We start from the raw sequence: 20620 nt of genomic DNA, 5'->3' as shown, positions 1-20620 counted from the left end.
TGCCCACCTTCCAATCTTTCTTCTTTTCCAGTAGAAAACTCTGTCCTCCCTCAGTCCTTGTGATGTTTTAGGGGTAAAATTCATCCTAGGGATAGTTGAGAAACCCAGGCCTGGACAATCAGCACATTTTATCCCTTTGGCCACAATTGGTTCAGAGATGAACAAATGACTTAGAGTTTTTGCTTAAACTTGTTTGAGTTTTAACTTTCTAATACTTTTCATTGGAAGAGTCCATCTTCACTAATATAATTGGAAATCAAGACCAAGTGGCAACTGGAGACACCTCTAATAGCCACAAGCTGACATTGGAACTAAACTTTTTTTTTCTTTTTTTACCCCTGGCTTTATTGAAATATAATAGACAATAAGTTGCTTGTATTTACATTGCACAATGCAATGAGATTTTTTTTTCAATTATAGTTGGCATACAACAATATATTAGTTTCAATTGTATCAAATAGTGATTAATTCACAAAATGATCACCCCACTAAATCTAGAACCCCTCTTCCCTCTTACATGTGTATGAAATTATTAACTATTTTCGTTGTGCTACACTTTATAACTCCATGTCTATTTTGTAACTATCCATTTGTACTTCTTAATCCCTTTGCCCTTTTTTGCCGTCCCCCCAAATCTCCTCCCATCTAGTATCTCTCAAAATATTCTCTATATCTATGAGTTTATTTCTGTTTTTGTTATTGTTTATTTTGTTCTTTAGATTCCACATATAAGTGAAATCTTGTGGTATTTGTCTTTCTCTATCTGACTTACTTCATTCAGTGCAATACCCTCTAGGTCCATCAAGGCGATATCTTTCTCCATCCCCTTCCTTTTAGTATTTGTGTATCTTTAATTTGAAGTAAGTCTCTTGTAGGCAGCATATGTAGGGGTCTTGTTTTCTTATCCATTCAGCCACTCTATCTTTTGGTTGGAGAACTTAATTCTTTTTCATTTGAGGTATTCGTCGACAGATATGTAGTTATTACCATTCTTTATTCATGTTTTTGATACATGTTTTTTTTTTCTTCTTAAAAAGTCCCTCCAAAAATTCCTGTAATACTAGCTTGATAGTGATGAACTCCTTTAGCATTTTCTTGTCTGGGAACCTTGCCCTTGTCTTTTGATTCTAACTGGTAGCTTTGCTGAGCAGAATAATATTGGTTGTAGGTCTTTGCTTTTCATCACTGTATTTCCTGCAATCTCTTCTGGCCTGCAAAGTTTCTGTTGAGAAATCAGCTGATAGTCTTATGGGAGCTCCCTTGTAAGTAACTAATTGCTTTTCTCTTGCTGCTTTTAAGATTCTCTCTTTGTATTTAACGTTTGGCATTTTAATTATGTGTCTTGGTGTGGGCCTCTTTGGGTTCATTTTTTTGGGTCTTTAACTTCTTGTTTTCCTTCATGTACTCCTTTGACATGGATATTTTTACATTTACTTGTGTCCATAGGCTCCTTAAAGTATTATTATAGTCTTGGCTTCTTTTTTTCTTACTATTCTGATTGAGTTTCCTTGGCTTCCACATTCTCTATATCAGTGATTCGATCTTCTTCTTTATCCACTCTGTTGATTCCCTCTACTACACTCTTCATCTCAGATAATGTGTTCTTCATTACTGACTGGTTCCCTTTTATAATTTCCATTTCCATTTTTATGTTTTTTACCTCTTTGTTAAAGTTCTCACTGAGTTCATCTACACTTCCCCTAAGTTAAATGATTACCTTTATAACCAGTATTTTGAACTCTGCATCTGTTAGATTGTTTGACTCTATTATTCCTGGATATCTGTTCTGTTCTCTCATATGGTTTCTGCTTCTTTGTCTTCCCATTTTGGCTGCTTTTCTGTGTCTTTTTTTTATGTACTATGCAAAACTCCTAAGTCTCCCGGTCTTAGCGTGGATTTGTGTATTAGGTGTCCAGTGGCACAGTCCTGAGAGGGGTTCAGCTGCAGCCCAAGTTTAGCCCCAGCCTGTGCCCCTCTGGGGGCACCTGTTGAGATTCAGCAAGCAATCCCCAGATACTGTGCTTATAGTTGCCTCAAGAGGCCACGCCAGAAACTGTGGCCATCTGCCACTAGTGTGGGTCTTGGCACTGTTCAGCAAGTCACACAGGACCTGCCAAGGACACACCTGGATGTGGCTTGGGTGGGGCCATGAGTTGGGGGAGGCAGAGTTTCAGGAAATCCTCTGGGACAAGTAATCTCTGTTATCCACTTTGGTCACATCTCAGCTATGGCGGTGCTGAGTCCGCACACTGGGACGGGGGAGGGCTCAACAGAGGAACAATGGATACCGCCGGCACTTCTGCCTGGGTGAGAGCCTCACCTCTATTCTTCACTCCAACAACTCAGTGTTCCCCTGTAAGTCCCTGGTACCCACTGTGTAGCCAACCTGGCATTGGTACTCAGAGTGAGCAGGTCCATCACCACAAAACTCTGCTCGCAGACACAGCCCCTTTAAGAGGCGTCTGCAGTTGCCGGCTGCCTCTGCTGCCACTGGCTGCCTCTGCTGCTGTCTCTGTCCCACTGAGCCACTCGGGACCGGGCAGCCTCGCATCTTCGCCCCTTCCTACCTTCTACTGTTGCAGGATGATTCATTATTTTTCTCCCTAGTTGTAATGCTTCTGTTCATCTAGATTCCAGGTGACTTTGCTTGCCGTTCGCTCCGTGTTTTTGTCACAACTTTGATTTGGTTGCAAGAGGGATGAACAAAGGCTCTATCATCTATGCCATTTTTTTCCCTTTTGGAATTAAACTCTTAATGAGGAGTTAATGAGGATAGTTTTTCAGGGTTCCCTTCCTGGCACCACCAAGAAAGAGACTTGCTCTGATGGACTGACCCAGGCATAAAATCAGCCAGGCAGATATTTTCATTAGCAGCAAAGTTATTCTTGTATCACAGATCAATAAGCGTTATTTAAATCATACGATTTCCTCTTTTTGAATCCAATGTTTGTCAACCAATCATTTGGACTTAATTTAGCCTTCTTTTCTGGGAAAGGAGTACGTATAAAAGATGAAATCCATGTTCTGGGAGATATTTGGTAGGGTAGTGTAAATGAATAAACTCATGGTCTTGTTTGTAAGTGAACCTCCTCTGAACTCCTCTTAACTTGAGCTAGTCCAACTGGTGAGCTCAATCTCAAATAATTTAATGCATTCTAATTCCTAAACCTACAAATTAGAAAATCACATCCAGAACAAAAATTATTAGTGGCAAGTAAAAAACCACCTTAAAGATGACTTAAACAAACCAAATTTTAAAATGACCTATTTATTGTTTTCTCTTGAGGGAAGAATAGAATTGGTGTTTGTTCTTTGAAATGTATTTACTCATCTAAGATCCTAGGTGCATTGTGTGAGCAATCAGTCAGAGTTTGGGGACTGATTGACTTGCCTACTTTTTTCCAAGACCTCAGCCACCAAACTTTGTGATACTCTGTGTGGTTGATGAGATGTTAGCTATGCAAAGTGGCCATCATAGTCCGGGTAAGATGTTCTAGGATAATTTTATCAGGTAAATCACTTTACCTGATAAAGTGATTCAGCCTTTCAGAAAGTTTATATTCATGACTACCCCGGTAAGGCATGAGGTTCTAGAGAAAGAGGTAGAAGGTCGAATGTCTAGTTTGCTTTACAGTATGACTTTTGGGAGCATCTTCAAGATAAATAATGCTGTTTAGAGGATATTTCTCTTCATTAAGAAGACTTGCTATTCCTAGATGAATTAGGAATATTAAACTATTAATAGACTTGCTATGTACATGCCATGGGTTAAGTAAATGTTCCCTTTTATACAATCTAAGTGCAAGATACTGTCAAAGTAATTTCATAATCATTTCATAAGCCAGATAAAGGCACTTACCACAAAGGTTGTAGTGTTTTTTAAATGTCAGAGCAGTAACTGAACAATTATAAGAGTTGGGGCACATTTTGTTATTAATTTATCACTCTTACTATGACATTAACTTCCTCCAAATTGCTCATTTGACATTTTTCTAATCCAGACTGTATGATGAGCTTCACAATGGACATTGCCTTCCTTTTTCTTTTTTTTTCACTTTTCAAACAATGTTTTTTAAAAATCATACAAAAATTAAAAAATAAAAACTATACTAATTAAGTGCAAATGCCTTGTCAAAATTTTTAAAAATGATATAAAAGCAAATGTACTCTTTTATTCCTACCCAATATTACTCCCCTTTCCAGAAGTTAAACTGTTAACTGTCTAGTGTTTCTACTTTACATCTCCTTCTACATGCATTTATGAAAGCGTTTGTGCATATATTAGTGTATGGTTTTATTTTTGGTATGTGTGTTTACAATTGGATCATAGTGTATGTATTGCCTTGCAACTTGCCTTTTTCACTTAATGGTATGTATGTATTAGGGATCTTTCCATATCAGTACATGTAGATTAATTCATACAATATTAACAAATATCTATGAGCACTACTGTGGATTTTATTATTGTTTAGCAAGTATTCACTCTCCTTTCCCTAGCTGTTCAGGGAAGTAGTATATTTCCCTGCCCCATTGATACAGAATTTGCTTATATGACTTGTTTAGACCAATGGAAGGTGGGTGGTAGAAATGGAAGTGTGTCAGATCTTAGCAGAAGCTTTGAGAGGCATTTCAAGTTCCATTAGCCTTCTTGGGCTCTTGCCCTCCACTAAAAGAATAGTATGTCCCCATGTCCTTCAGCCTGGTCCCTGGCATGGGAAGACACATGGAACAGACCTTAACCCAACCCACAGTCTCAAACAGAGTTGCTACAGTTGACTATAGAACAGTGAGCAATAAATAAATGTTGCTATAAGCCATTGATATCTTAGGATTTTTGTAACTCAGCATGATCACTGAAAAATATGATTGATACAAACATTGGCTATTTGCCAGGCTTTCTTCTAGATGCTGGGAAAACAGCAAAAATCCCTGGCCACATGAAATTGACATGGGAAAGCTGGATAATAGTTCACAGAACGGTTGAACGATGGTAAGGCATTGTTTCTTTTTTAGTCTTATGGGCCTTTTGTAGAAAGTGTTTAGAATGCAATGTCTGTGCCCTCAATTCTTCTGCTGCTTCCATCCCCTCCTTCCCACCACCACTGCCACCTATTCAGGTCTCCCCGTTTCACCTTCTATCTTGACTGACTGTGGAAGTGCCCACTGGTTCTTCCTCTAGGTTCTTCCCACCTTAAGTTGTCCCATGCACTTATGATGCGTGCAACTTCTAGCCATTTCTTGCCTCACACAAAATTCAGTGACCCTTTTTCCTTTTTTATCAAACACAAAGTCTGGCCTTAAACGTCCACCTCCTCTCAACTTTCCAACTTCATCTTTTCATTAGTCCTGTACTCTTGTGTTTCGCCAGATAATCCCTGCTTACTGCCCAGGACACACATTCTATAGTGAACTTCATGGCGAGCCACGCAGAATTTCTCCTTCAGGACTGAGGTACTCACTCCCCCAGTTGCTGAGAGTATTGGCAGATGATAACTTTCATACAAGTCTCTCTCTGGAAATTTTTCTTAGTTGAAGAGTGCCACCTCACCCAAGATTCATATTCTCTTCCCAGGGACAGCCTACATCCAATGACTTGTTAAAAGAGGGAGCTCTAAAGACCTATCTCTCTTGTCTCAAGGCAAGACACCTCTGAAAAAGTCATCCCAGCTTTGGAACAACACATGAGATTTCTAAGACCTTTTTTTGTGAATGTATTGTAGCCCAATAACTTCCTCTGCCTAATCCTACTTCTTTTACTCCCCCACCGGGGCTGATCCCAATGACACTTCCTAATACATTTCTGAATGCTAAACTCCACTTTGGAGTCTGCTTCCTGGGGAACCTGCCATAAAACACACCCTGTAGGTTTTTGGGCATTTCCCATACTTCGGGACCTTTGATCATACTGTTTTCTCCACCCAGAACACCTTCCTTATAATCCTCTGCTAGTTAAAACCCTATCCATACTTCATGGCCTCCCTGAAACATCACCTATTCCATAAAGTTCTCCCTGACTCCTCAACGCAGGAGCCTTTGCTCTCCTTTTGAACTCCCCACTAGTGACACTCTTTTCATACTTCTGTTATGGTGACAGTTTGTAAGGGAAGAGCTTGGGCTTTGGAGTCAAGCATGCTGGGATTCTTCCATTTATTAGCTGTGTGACCACAGCCTCCTCAGTTTTTCTCATTAATAAAATAAGGGGGGAAAGGCTATTTTATAACCTTATTGTGAACATTAAATGATATAACACAGATAAAGTGCTTGGCTCATAGGAGATGCTCAAGTTCAAGATCCTCCCACACTTTCTTTTCTCCTTTATTATATCTTGTATCTTTATTGATTATACCAGTCTTTCATGGACTTGTTTCATCTGCCTATGGGCTTGGTAAGGGCTGGAATATGCCTTGCTTATCTTTGTATTCACACAGTGCTTAGCACAAACAGCTTAACAAATGTTGAACTAAATGCTGCTTTTGGGCAAAATCTTCTAGTTTGTTTTTGGAACTAAGAATTCCATGTTGTATCCCATAGTTCATAAATTTATCACACAAATAAGGGAGTTCAGAATGTCTGTAAGTTTTCAATAGGAACTGTAGCTGCAGAGAGTCCCGACAACCTTCTTGCTGGCCTTATCTCTCACTACAAGCACCATATAAAAAGTCAAACAGCAAACAAAGGTACCCTTAGAGAGTCTGGACTCAGATAATAGCTAAGAAATTTAAAGGCAAATCATATACACTGATATTTCTTTGACTAAAGTTTCTTTTAACAGATTTTTTAATGAGCATAGTTGAGAATTCTAAAATAATCTTAAAGGTTAGATCTGGAGCAAGAAGTGACTAAGTTAGCACAGTGCTTAGCATATGTCCAGGATATGTTTCTTGAGTGAATAAATGAATGGTTGGATGGGTGTGGCTGAGCCATGGGTGAAATTCTGTAGAAGGACTACTTCTATCTTCTCAGACACACTCAGGTCATCTTCAGAGAAAACTGAAAGGCAGAGTCAGACAATTCTCCTATGTAGCCACTCTTAGGTATGATTGCTGGGATAAGTGAAAGGCCCCTCTTATGTCTGACAGTGTTGTTCCTGAAAGGAAACACAGATGGTAATAATGCTGTGGTGTTGGAAGTTAAATTTATTTAAACCCCCAGAATAATTTTAAGTCCAATTTTCTTAATAGACATTGATGGCTTGTGTCACAAATTGGGTTCCCCTTAGAAGCTGAGACTGGGTTTAGTGTGCAAGATATTTATTAAGGAGAGCCCCTGAGATCAACACCTGTGGGAAGGAGGAGAGGGAAACAGGAATGGCCAGAGAGAGGAGCTGAGCTGGAATGCAGGCCCAAAGACAGCTTTGGCCTACCCTACAGAGGGCTCTAGAGCTAGATGGCCCTTTGGAGTTGTCTCAAGTTGGGCAAAAATGATCAGATCTTTATACTCTATGCTCAATCAGTTATTGTATATGGGTTGTTCTCAGAATGGTGTGATTTGAGGTGAGATGGTTTTCTGCATCTGAGGCAGACCCTGAAAGGGCTGAGGGCTGTCTGCTTCCTGTACTTCTACAGCTGAGGTACCATGTCCTTCCATGTAGGGGGTCTGGGAGATGAATCTTTATATTCACAGCTCATAATGCCTCTTCTCTTAGAATGTCCTTCCCTCCTTTGTTGGGCTAACTTCCACTCATCCTTTAATATTAATCTCAGAACATTATCTCTTCTAAGCTGTTTTTTTCTAGATTCCTCAAAACAAGGTAAGATGTTTCTACATGGTGCTTACAAAATACCACTCTATTGGATTTCTGCTTGTGTATTTCATTCCAGACTGGAAGCCTCTTCATGGCCCAGCGCCAGGCAATGTCTGACTCAGATACAGGGATTCGATTCATGTTTGTTAAATGAATAATTGGATGGAAGAGTTTTGGGGCTCATTAACAGCACTAGTATGTGAGTGTATAGTCCTATTGGCTAAGAAGTTACAAAATAAGTCTATTATAACATCGTATGTATTTATTCATACTTTTAAACTTATAATAAATAGGTCTGTTAAATCCTCTGAATCATTTTTAATTTGGCTAGGTGGCTGTTTTGCAAAATGTATGGCATATATGATGCTTTTCTGAGCTGCTATTTTCCAACCAGCAGGTTAGGACACTTTGGTGGGTCACAAAGTTGTTTTTGATGTGTCACAATATAATTGGTTTCCTCATTCTGTTATTGATTTCTGCCTGACAGGGTAGAATTTAGTGGTGATGTGGTAGACAGTGGAGGTAGGACAACACAGGCAAATATGTGAGCATCTAGAGGTCAGGTATTTGGGTTTGGGTGGCTATAGAGCTGGATATTTGAAGGGCTGTTTAGGAAGGAGCAGGAGGTGGGAGGCAGCACACCCTGCCTTGTCTCTATATACTGCTTTGCACAAGGTTGATAACAGAGATTTCAAATGACTGCAAACAATGTTGCAACTAAAGCTTCCTAGTGTGGAATCCAGTACTATTGCCAAGTCAGGACAAGCTGAGGATGGAAAATGAAGCAGAGCATGAGCTGAGGATGTAGACCACCCAGAGAGGCTTTCACTTGGTCAAAGGGAAAATTAGCTCTGTATATGTTTGTGCAGAGAACACTCATATATTAGAACTCTTATGGTTGCAAATGATAGAAGCTCATCTGGAACCATCTTAGGCAAAAAGTACATGGCTCATGTAGAAAACTCTGGTAAAAGCAGAGAAAAAACTGGCTTCTGGGATGATAGAGACAGAGGCTAGTCCCTCACTAGGTTGGAGAGTGCTGGTTTCTCTGTATCAGCTTTTCTTTTGCAGGCTGGCTTTTCCACAAGACTGGACCATGGATAACAACAGCTGCCAGCTTTCATCTTCCCAGATTTCACTCATCCAATTCGTGGCACACATACCTATGGAGCAACTATTACATGCCAGCCATTGTTCTAGATGCTGGGAATAGCAAGGGAAGAAAAACAAGAAAAAAAACCCCTCTGTTTATATTCTAGGGGGGGAAATTTAGACAGTAAACCAAAGTAAAGAGTAATATTTTATAGTATGTTAGAAAGTGATAAGTGCTATAGAAGAAAAACATCAAGCATAGAAGGAAGATAGAGAGTGGTGTGTGTGTGTGTGTGTGTGTGTGTGTGTGTGTGTGTGTGTGTGTGTTAAATTTTAAATAGAATAGTCAGTAAAGCCCTTTCTAGGGAGATGAAATTTGAGCAAAGACCAGAATGAAGAGAGAAGCTGAGCCATGAAGTTAACTGCAGTTTTGAAGAGAACAAGTGTAAAGGATATGAGGTAGGTGGAAGCTTGGCAAGTGTGCAGAACATCAGTAAGGCCACTGAGACTGAATTGGAGTGTGCAAGGGGAAAGGTAGCAAGAGGTGAAGCCAGGGAGGTAAGGGATTGTGGGGCTGATTACACAGGGCTTTGTGTGTCATAAGTAAAGACTTTGACTTTGACTTAGAGTATGAGATGGGCAACCACTAGACAATTTTGTGAAGAGGAGAGATGTTATCTGATTTGCATTAGGCTCTGGCTTGTGTGTTGAGAACAAACTGTAGAGAGGCAGATATGATGAGATATGATGGAGGCTTGGACCAGACTGAGCCACAGGTTTGCTGTCTGAGAGGGACTGCTTCTGTTTCCCAAGCTCCAATAAAAAGGAGGATGAGGACTATGAAGTCATAGGGGTCATATGGTCACAATATGGCTGGTTTCCCTAGTAGGAGCCCTTGGGTAGAGTGGGAGAAGAACAGTTTACCTTAAATGTGAAGAACTGTTTTTAGAAGAAGGGAAAAGTGAAAGACAGACCACAGTTGCTCTCTACCTCAGGCATTGTTTACTCAAGATTGCTTTAAAATTTTGGAAACATTTCCTGCCTTTGCCTATATGTTTGAATCAATATGGGAAAAAAATATCTGCCTGTAACTCACATATTTCACTACATCCATGGACTAGTCTGCAGAAAACAGCTAAGGATTTTGTGAAGAAGTGAGCCATGAGATTTCATCTTGACACAATGTCTTTTAGAGTCCTTGTCTTCCTCCTCAGAGTTTTCTTTGTTGAAATATAGCTTACTCAATTTCTTATTTACTGTCACAATACATGACCTAAACGGTTCCATGTATGTGCACCCAGTTTTCTCAAAAATTACCTCTTTAGAAAGTCATCTCAGTTTTCTAAAAACAGAGAATGGGTGACGAACATTGCATTATTTATGTCATCTTCACTTCTGAATGATTATTGAAAGTGCAGGATGGAAATTTGGGAATCGAAAGAGTAAAATAAACTCTTTTAATATTGCTGTTACAACTACAACGAAAGATTCTAAAGAAAGAAATGGTCTCCCTTTCACCTGCCTGAGTGGTCTTATATATTTAACCATTATACAAACTCAGTGAGTGGTCCTTGAATAGTGCATTCTTCCCTCTCAATTTTTTTTTTTCCCACAGAGGTATAATATGATGACATCTGCAACCACTTTACATGATATTCAGTACTAAAGTACATATCTCACAATTTTAATGCCTTCCCGCCTCAACTTTTATTATATTTAGTGTCTTTGTTTAGATTGAGTTTAACTCTATCATCTTATATCCCAGAAGAAGAAGCTGAATATTTCTTTCTTCTTTGTTTACAGGCTTACCTATGGCCTTTCTAGAATGAGAAGTTCAAACTTTGTTTCTATTATATACTCTGAGTACCACAGGGTACACGTGGATGGAAATAATTCTTGTTAAGGCACTATTCTGTTCACCTCTGACTCTATGGTCTACATCTTCTGACAGCCACAAATAAAAGAAGGTATGTAATCAATTTATAATGTATAAAGAAAAATGTGACAAGTACTCACCAAGCTAACTTATTAAATACTACTAGATACCCTGTATATCTTTCTCCTGCCATATTCCTTTTCATTATTCCAGAGGCTACACTTATCCTGAATTAATCTTTCCTTACTTTTTCTATTTCGCTATTTGTTTTCTTTCTTAATTGAGTATGGATTATTTTGTACATACAAAAGAATGTTATATAGATAACAAACACCCATGTATCTACCATCTAGCTAAAGCAATAGACTATTGCCAAGACTACTCAAGTTTCTGTATTTTCCTTTGATCATAACAACTGCATCCTCTAGCCCTTTCCTAAATTTTGTGTTTATCATTTCCTTGCTTGTCTTTATAGGCTTACTACATTTTTTTATGTATCCCTAATAACATATCATTCAGTTTGACATTTTAAACTTAATGTAAATAGCATAATATTGTATCTATTCATCTGTGACTTGCTTTTGCTTTTTGTGATCATCGTTATGTGTATGAGATTCTAGGGGTGTGGGGACCAATTTTGGTAGTTGTGTACTACACAATTCTAGGGGGAGCTATTGCTTTAAGTTCTAGACAAATGGTAACTCCTGGAGTTGTACAGCATACAATCTACTTGGCTGTACAAGATGGCTGTGATAGATTGTGGTTCCAAAGATTGCCACAAGAATCTTTCCCATCCCACAGGCTTTTTTATAATGTGACCTCATCCTGTATCCATCAAGAAGATTTGTCTATTTCTCCTCCCCTTGGATGTGGGTTGGCTATCTGACTTATTTTGACTAACAGAATACAGGAAAAGTGATGCTAGATGACTTCCAAGGTTAGAAATTCTGTCTTCACCACTTGAAATGCTCCCTCTTAGAATCCAGTTATCATGTAAGAAATCTGATTGCTATGAAGACACCATGTTGTGAGGCAGTCCAATTTAACCATATGGTGAGATAGAGGCCACTTGTAAGAGCATTTAGGTGCCAGATATGTGAATGAAGCCTTATGGTACCTTCTACTCTAGCTTAGTCACCAACTGAATGCAGCTGAGTAAATGACCCCAGCCAATGCTATGTGGAGCAGAACTGGCCAGCTAAGCCCAAACCAAATTCCTGACTTGCAGTGTCATGAGCAAATACAATAAAAATAGAATAGCTCTTCAGAACATTCATGGTTGTCCTGAGTCAGGCTGATCAGTCATTGGATATAGCCATCTCAGTAAGAAAGGTGACCTTGGGCAAGGCAGTTTTCTGCAACTAAGATAGTCCCTGAAGGGTTTGACAGCCAAAGGTTGATGGCCGACAGTGCTCCCAGCTCATGGGGCTACGAGCCTTCCTTGAAGGGAAATCTTGGAAATGCCTCACAGTGTCCACAAATATTTTTTTTGTATCTAATTAACCCTTTTGCTGATGATGGATATTTGTATTTTTAAGATGAGATATTCTCTTGTATTTTGTAAACATGTCAAAGTTTTGCTGTTCATATTTAAATCCTGAATGAATCTGGAAGTGCTTTTTTTTTTCATGGTATGAGGTAAAGATCCACTTTTTTTCATACAAATAATTTGCAATGATGCCTCTGTCATATATCAAGTTTCTCTGTATGTTTGGATGTCTTGCTGGGCTGTCATCAATTGTATTATTGTGTTCTGTTGGCTCATTTGTTGATCTCTGAGCCAATATCATAGTGCCTTAATTACTGTAAATTTATAAGGCTTAGAGCAGGATTCCCTCAACATTGTCTTTTTTCTTCAAGGCTATTTTTGACTCTGCTCACCATATACATTTTAAATCAGTTTGTCAAATCCCACATACAAAAAATTTATTATGAATTATTTGTTTGTTTTGTTCTGTTTTCTATGAAAATGTCTTTATTTTAGAAGTGGTCTGTATTTTACTGAAATTTGAGAAACACTGAACTGAGGGATTGGCTAACCACTTGTAGTGGGTTGAATAGTTATCCCACAAAAGATATGTTCACATCCTAATCCTTGGAACCTGCGAATGTGACCGTATTTGGAAAAAGAGTTTTTGCAGATGTAATTCAGCTAAGGATTTTAAAATGAGGCACTATCCTGGATTATCCAGGTGGGCCCTAACAGACAGACAAAAAGAGAGACAAAAGAGAAGAGGAAGCAAAATTTCCACAGAGGCAGAGATTGGAGTGATGTGGCCACAAACCAAGGAACATCTACAATCACCAGAAGCTGGAAGAGGCAAAGAATGGATCGTCTCCTAGAGCCTCCAGAGGAAATGCAGCCCTACTGACACCTTGATTTCAGACTACTAGTCTCTGGAATTGTGAGGGAACAGACTTCTGTTGTTTTAAGTCACCCAATTTGTATGATTTGTTACAGTAGCCACAGGAAACTAATACAACACTCACTCTTTATTTTCTCTAAGCTTTTCTCCTGTATTGTTAGATTGCTAGTAAGCAACATGCCAGGGGCATATTATTACCAATATACCTATAAATAAATATAAATGTCTTCATTGAATTGAAACCAGATATTATGTTGACATTCAATATTGTTTTATATTAGTTACAAGTGTAAAGCATGGTGGTTAGACATTTATATAATTTACAAAGTCACTCCTCTGATCAGCCTAGTACCCTTCTGGCACTATACATATTTATTACAATATTATTGACTATGTTCTCTATGCTGTTTGTATGGAAAATCCTTTGGAAGCAGCTTGGGTGGGCCTGAAAATTGGGTAGGGTGAGGTCTCAGGGGATCACCAGGGCAGAGCGACCAGTGTTAGCCAGGTTGATGGAAACTCAGATATGGTGAGTTTGCATGCCTAAAGAGAGGAGGGCTCAACAAAGGAACAATGGATTCTACCAGCACTTTGGTCTGGGAGAAAGCTACCCCTCCAGCCCTTGCCCTGAAGCCAGACAATTTAGTTCCTCCCAGTATCCCTGGTGGCCTTTTGAGATGCTGCCCCAGCGCTGAATCTCAGAGCGAGTTCATCAGTGGGTAAATTCATGCACTGGCGCCTTAAGAGGAATGCCTGGGACTCTAGCAGCCCTCTGTCTTACTCAGTCGCACTCTCCACTGGTTTTCACAGCCAGAAGTTGTGTGGATTTCTCTTACAAGCACTGGGACCCTGGGCTGGGAGCCTGGTGTTGGGCTGGGACTCCTCCCGCCCCTTCTCCAGGGGGACCTCCACAGCTAAGATATCCATTTCGATTCTCAACCACCACACAAAGGTGTGGGACCAGCTTTTGTGTCTTCGCCCCTCCAATCAGTCTTGAGGTGGCCTCTACTCTATGTCCCCAGTTATAGGGCTTCTGTTCAGCTAGACTTCAGGCAACTCCCAATGATGGTTGTTCTGCAGTTTTGTTGTAATTTTGATAAGGCTGTGAGAGGAGGCATGCACAGCATTTACCATCTTGACTGGAATCTCCTACTCCCTTTCTTTTGTATTTCAACTTCACTGTTGAGGTTTTCATTTCTGCTACTTTCTTACCATGTTCTTAATTTCCAAGAACTCTCTTTTGTTCTCTATTTTAATAATAGGATTCTGTTCTTGTTTCTCTTTTGTGATTTCTTTTAATATATTAATGATAATTGTTTTAAAGTTTTTCTTTTCCTTGCAAAAATTATATTTCCTTCAGGTAGCCTTCATCCATTTGTTTGTTTATTGGTTTGTTTACTTTGGACTCTATCTTACATATTAGAGGTTTTCTTATGATATTTGTTAGACTTTGCTCATGCTTAAGTTTAGGATTAAAAAGTTGATTGAAAGCTCTGACCACATGAAGGGAACTTGTTGATTTATAGCTTTACTATCGAATGGTCAGCATGAGTCATTTGGCTGGGGGTCGGGGGAGTCCCTAAGTCAGTGTCTTTTAGGTCTTTATGGATTGCTGAACTTCCTAAAGGAGGATCATCTAATTTTCTGCCAGTAGGGTAAAGGTTTGGCTGCTAGAGTTCTGCAATCCAACAGGGGAAATACTTTGGGGTACAATGGGGTGGTATCTCAGTATTTAGCATTTAAGGATTTGATCACATTCTTGCTTGGTTTGCAGTAAGGTTTCTGCCTTCAAATGTGCTTATCGTCTGTGGACTAGAGGCCTTCTGTTGATCACGTATGGAGAATAAACCTCTGAATTTCTATCAGTTTGGGGAGGGATAGTTGTTTTAACTTTCAGTAAAGCTTTATAACTTTCTCTATAAATGTCATGCATATCTTTATTTGATTTATTCCTGGGTAACTTTTTTTTTGCTATTATAAGTGGTATATTTTGAAACATTATGTTTCCCATCTGTTGCTGTTGTATATAAATGAAATGGATTTTAAATCTTAACATTTTAATCAGCCATTCTTATTCTATTAACTCCAATCACTTTTCAACTGTTTGCCTTGGGTTTTCTGTGTTAGCAATCAGATACTTTTCAAATAATGTTTTTCTCTCTTTCCAATCCTTTTAACCTATAAAGGTTATAAAATCTCTTTCTCGTTTATTTAACCAGATAAGATCTCTAGTTTGATGTTGAGGTGGTAATAGTCCCTGTCTTGTTCCCTGATCTGATTTTAAAGGTGAAGTTCTCATGTTTCAGATTTAGGTATTAGATTGGTTTTAGATTGGTGTTTCGTAAATGACTTATTAAGTTATCTTCTACTCCTAGATTGTTAGGCAGTTTTATTCCAAATAGGTTTGGAATTACATTGAATATGTTTACTGCATTTATTAAGATAATTTATTTTTTTCTCTCAATCAGTGAATAAAAATAATGTATTTTCTAGTATTAAACCAACTTTGCCTTCCTGGGATAAGCAAAGCTTAGTTGTGATGTTATGTGTTCTACTTATTAATGGAATCAGTTTGCATATATTTTGCTTAGGGTTTTTATATCTGTGCTGGTGAATGAGTTTGTGTTGTAGCTCTTACACTTTTCTTGTCTGTATTTGTTATCAAGGTTGTATAACGTCATAATAGTTGGAGAGCTGGAGTTTCCTTTCTATTTCTATTCGCTGGAAGATTTTTCATAATATTGGAAAAAGATATTCCTTGAATACTTGGTAAAACTTGACTACAAAACCATCTGGGCCTGATATTTATACATATTGATTGTATTTCTTCAGTGCTTATAGTACTACCCCCAAATTCTATTTTTCTCCGAGTCAATTTGTGTTGGTTATATTTTCTAGGAGTTTTGCCAGTTTTGGATAAGTAATAAATTTATTGACATTAAATTTTCCAAGGTATTATTTTTTCAATAAACCAACTTTTGATTTTGTTGATCCTCTCTGTTTGTCTTCTGTTTTATTATTTAGCTTTATTATTTCCTTTTTTCTATTTTCTTTGGGTTTATCTTGTTTTTCTATTATTAAGTCCAATGCTTAGGTTATTACATTTCATCATATCTTATTTAATAATTTATAAAAATTTTTATTTTAAAATAATTATAGATTCATGGGAGTTTACAAAATCAGTACAACGAGGTCTTCTGTTCCTTTTACACAGTTTCTCCTAATGGTTACATCTTCGGTAACCATAGTATAGTATCAAAATCAGGAAATTTTCATTGGTACAATGTATGTTAATCGTTTTATGCCATTTTATCACATGTATTGATTTGCGTAACCACCATCATAATCAAGATACAAAATGATTCTGTCACTACCAAGACCTCCTGCCTGCTAGTCTTTTGTAGTCACACCTATTCCCCTCAAACCCACCATCCCTAACGCCTGATAATTAAAAATCTGTTCATCTCTAATTTTATCATTTTGAGAATATTATATAAATGGACCCATACAACATATGACCTTTGAGATTGACCTTTTTTATTTAGCATAATGCCCTTGAGATTCATTCAAATTGTTGCTGTATCAGTAATTTGTTCTTTTTATTGCTGAAGAGGTATTCCAGTTTGTTTAGCCATTCATCTATTGAAGGACATTTTAGTTGCTTCCAGTTTTTGACTATCACAAATAAAGCTGCTATGAACATTTGTGTACACATTTTTACATAGACACGAAATGTCATTTCTCTCTGATAAATGTCCTGGTGTGCTTTTGCTGGATAATGTAGTAGGGTATATTTAGTTTCTTAAAAAAGAAATTGCCAAATTGTTGTCCAGAATTGCTGTAACATTTTACATTCTCAGCAATGTTTGAGAAATCTAGTTTCTCTACATCCTTGCCAGTATTTGATATTGTCATTATTTTGTTTTAGTTTAGCTTTTCTAATAGCAGTGTTTCTCTAATGGCTAGTAATGTTGAACATTTTTTCATGTGCTTATTTGTCATCTGTATATCCTTTTCAGTGAAATGGTACATCATGTCCTTTTCCCATTTTCTAATTGGATTTTCTGCTATTTTACTGTTGAATTTTGAGGATTTTTTTTTTTTTTGCACAAAAACACTTGATAGAATTTTATTTTAGGTAAATGCAATGGATCAGTACATAGTATTTTAAAAAATAATTTTTAATTTAATTTTTCATTTTTTCAATTACAGTTGACATTCAATATTATTTTATAGTAGTTTCAGGTGTATAGCATAATGGTTAGACATTTATATAATTTATGAATTGATCCCCCCAATTAGTCTAGTACCCATCTGGCACTATATATAGTTATTACAATATTATTGACTATATTCCCTATGCTGTACTTCACACCCTTGTGACTATTCGTACTTCTTAATCATTGGTACAGTGTATATGTATAATTTTATGCCATTTTATCACATTTAATATGCTACTTTATCACATTAAATCACATTTAATCCCTTCACCTATTTCACCCAGACCCCCAAACCCTGCCTATCTGGCAACCATCAGTTTGTTCTCTGTATCTATGAGTTTGTTTCTGTTTTGTTTGTTCTTTTATCTTGTTCTTCAGATTCCACATATAAGTGAGGTCATATGGTGTTTGTCTTTCTTTGTCTGACTTATTTCACTTAGCACAATACCCTCTAGGTCCATCCATGTTATTGTGAATGGTAAGATTTCATTCTATTTTATGGCTGAGTAAAATTCCATCATATATATGTACCACATCTTCCTTAAGCAATTGTCTATTGATGAACACTTAGGTTACTTCCATATGTTGGCTATTGTAAATAATACTGCAATGAGCATAGAGGGTGTGTATATCTTTTTGAATCAGTGTTTTATATTTCTTTGGAAAATTACCCAGAATTAGAATTGCTGGGTCATCAGGTAGTTCTAGGTTTAATTTTTTAAGGAAACTCTATACTGTTTTCCATAGTGGTTGTACCAATTTGCAATCCCATCAGCAGTGTACAACGGTTCCCTTTTCTCCACATCCTCACCAATACTAGTTGTTTGTTGATTTATTGATGATAACCATTCTACCAGGTGTGAAGTGAAATCTCAGTAGGTGAAGTTAATTTTAATAATTTTAATTTTACTTAAGCCGATATATTTAAAATACTATCATTTCAACATGTAATCAATATGAAAATTATTAAATATTTTACATAATTTTTGTCATTAAGTGTTTGTAATCTGGTGTACATTTCCCATTTACAGCACATCTCAATTTGGACTAGCCACATTGCAAGTGCTCAGTAGCCACATGTAGCTATGATCTACTATATTGGACAGCACATGTTCAAGGTCTAAACAAAAGCTGTGGTTCCGATTGCATTGTAATAATAAGTTAAAAGCTTCAAATTAGCACAATTTTAATACTTATCATTTAATAAATATTGCATTTTATATGGAAGTCAGTTTGGAGAGCTCCCAGTTATATAGTCAGCCCCCAAAATATGTGGTATGTTCATTTGTTTGAAGAGTAAGTTGTGGGGTTTTGTTTTTCTTTTCCTACTTAATAATGTTTATTAGAAAAAATAAAATTACATGAGAAGAAACTTAAACTTTAACAGTAATTATCTGTTAACATAACAGATTAAGTATATGAGGGTAAGCCTATCCTGGCACATATAACATGTGCATCTGTCATCTTCATAGTCATATGAAAAACTAGTGTTTTATTTTGTCGTTCCTTTTGATTTGGTTTGGTATTCTATTTCATTACATTCTGTTCTTCACTTTTAAAAAGTCTTTCCTCCTTGTTTTATTTCTAACTCATGAGTTACATTTTTTTTAATGATGTCACTCATTTTTATTTCCACTGTCATTCCCTAACAGATCTTCTGTCCTGCCACCGTCCCACAATGCTCTGTTCTTCCTGGCACCTGACCTCCCTCTCTCTTCTCACCCTTCCCTTCCAAATTGTTTTCTATGAGCCTCTATGATTGTAGATTTCAAAAAGCAAAAAGAATCAAAGGGCAGTTCATGGATCCATTCATTGGTCCGTCCATCTATTCTTAAGATTAGCTTAGACAGAAATTTCCACCTCCTTTGCTTTCCCTGCAGCAGTAGGAGATGAAGCTGCTCACTTCTGTGTCCCTCAGAGCCAGGAGGTGAGATGGATTCTCTCTCCCTGATCATTTCTCTTTCCCCTGTTTTTAAAAATTAATTAATTATTTTCTTATGGTGATATTAGTTAACGAAATCCAATAAGTTTCATCAGTATACTTTAACAGTAATGCATACATATATTTACACTGTGTGTTCACCTCCCATAGTTAGATTTCTTTCTGTCACCACATATTTGACTCCCTTTACCCCAACTACCTCCTCCCTCCCTCTTTCCCCTACCCTGTGGTAACCACTAGTCTATAGTCCATGTCCATGAGTCTCTGTTTGTTTGTCCTGTTCATTTGTTGCTTTTAGGTTTATATCCCACATATAAGTGATATCATGTGATTTTCAACATTTTCTGTCTGGCTTATTTCATGCAGCATGATTATCTTGAGGTCCATCCATGTAGTCACAAATGGCAGTATTTCATCTCTTCTTATGGCTGAGTAATATTCCATTGTATATATGTACCACAGCTTCTTTAGCCAATCATACCACAGCTTCTTTAGCTAGTCATCTATCATAGGACACTTCGGTTGCTTCCACATTTTGGCCACTGTGAATAATGCTTCTATGAACATCATGTGCAAATATCTTTTTGGATATGGATTTCAAGTCTTTGGGGTAAATACCCAGTAGGGGGATTGCTGGATCATGTGGTAGATCGATTCTTAGTTTTTTGAGGAACTTCTATACTGTTTTCCATAGTGGCCGTACCAATTTGCAGTCCCACCAGCAATGTATCCTCCCCAACATTTGTTATTACTTGTTCTGTTGATTATAGCTATTCTAACAGGTATGAGATGGTATCTAATTATGGTTTTGTTTTGCATTTCCCTAATAGCTAGTGATGTTGAGCATCTTTTCAAATATTTGTTGGCCATTTGTATGTCCTCTAGGAATGTTGCTGTTCTCCTCCTAAGAACTGGATCTCTGAAGACAGGGCGTCTTCTCCCACATGCTCGCAGGGCCTGGAGCACCTGGGGTATGGTTCTTGGATCTACCTGGGGCGCGAACCAAGGCCTTCTGCATGAAAAGCAGACGTGCTAACCACTACACTATGGAGCCACCCCTTATTTAGGATTTTTGCATCTATGTTCATGAGAGAGATTGGTCTGTAGTTTTTTTTGGTTGTGTTATCTTTACCAAGTTTTGGGATCAGGGTAATACTGGCCTCATAAAATGAGTTGGGAAGTATTGCCTCCTCTTTGATTTTTGGAAGAGTTTGAAGAGAATAGATATTAAATCTTTGAATGTTTGGTAGAATTCACTGGTGAAGCCATCTGGTCCTGGACTTTTACTTTTTGGTAGGATTTGGATGATTGCTTCAATTTCCATACTGCTAATCAGTCTATTTAGATTTTCCAGATCTTCTTTATTCAGCCTAGGAAGAT

General features: G+C 37.7%; 1 protein-coding gene across 2 annotated transcripts in view; it reads left to right on the top strand.

Annotated features, from left to right (window-relative positions):
• FUNDC1 (FUN14 domain containing 1) overlaps positions 1–12682 on the top strand; it is an 83607-nt gene extending 70925 nt beyond the window's left edge. The window contains exons 6-9 of one of the 2 annotated variants that reach the window (XR_003048153.1): positions 4894–4990; positions 5369–5451; positions 7821–9295; positions 10640–12676. The gene's annotated coding sequence lies outside the window, so the exon portion shown is untranslated. Of the gene's footprint in view, positions 1–4893; positions 4991–5368; positions 9296–10639 lie in introns of both variants that reach the window. The other variant, XR_003048152.1, reaches the window with a different exon arrangement.
• Positions 12683–20620: the final 7938 nt, after the last annotated feature.

The sequence above is a fragment of the Pteropus alecto genome, unplaced genomic scaffold (genome assembly GCF_000325575.1).
Source record: "Pteropus alecto unplaced genomic scaffold, ASM32557v1 scaffold77, whole genome shotgun sequence".
Taxonomy (NCBI): domain Eukaryota; kingdom Metazoa; phylum Chordata; class Mammalia; order Chiroptera; family Pteropodidae; genus Pteropus; species Pteropus alecto.
Note: the sequence above shows the minus strand (reverse complement) of the source record. Positions and strands in the feature narration are given on the sequence as shown.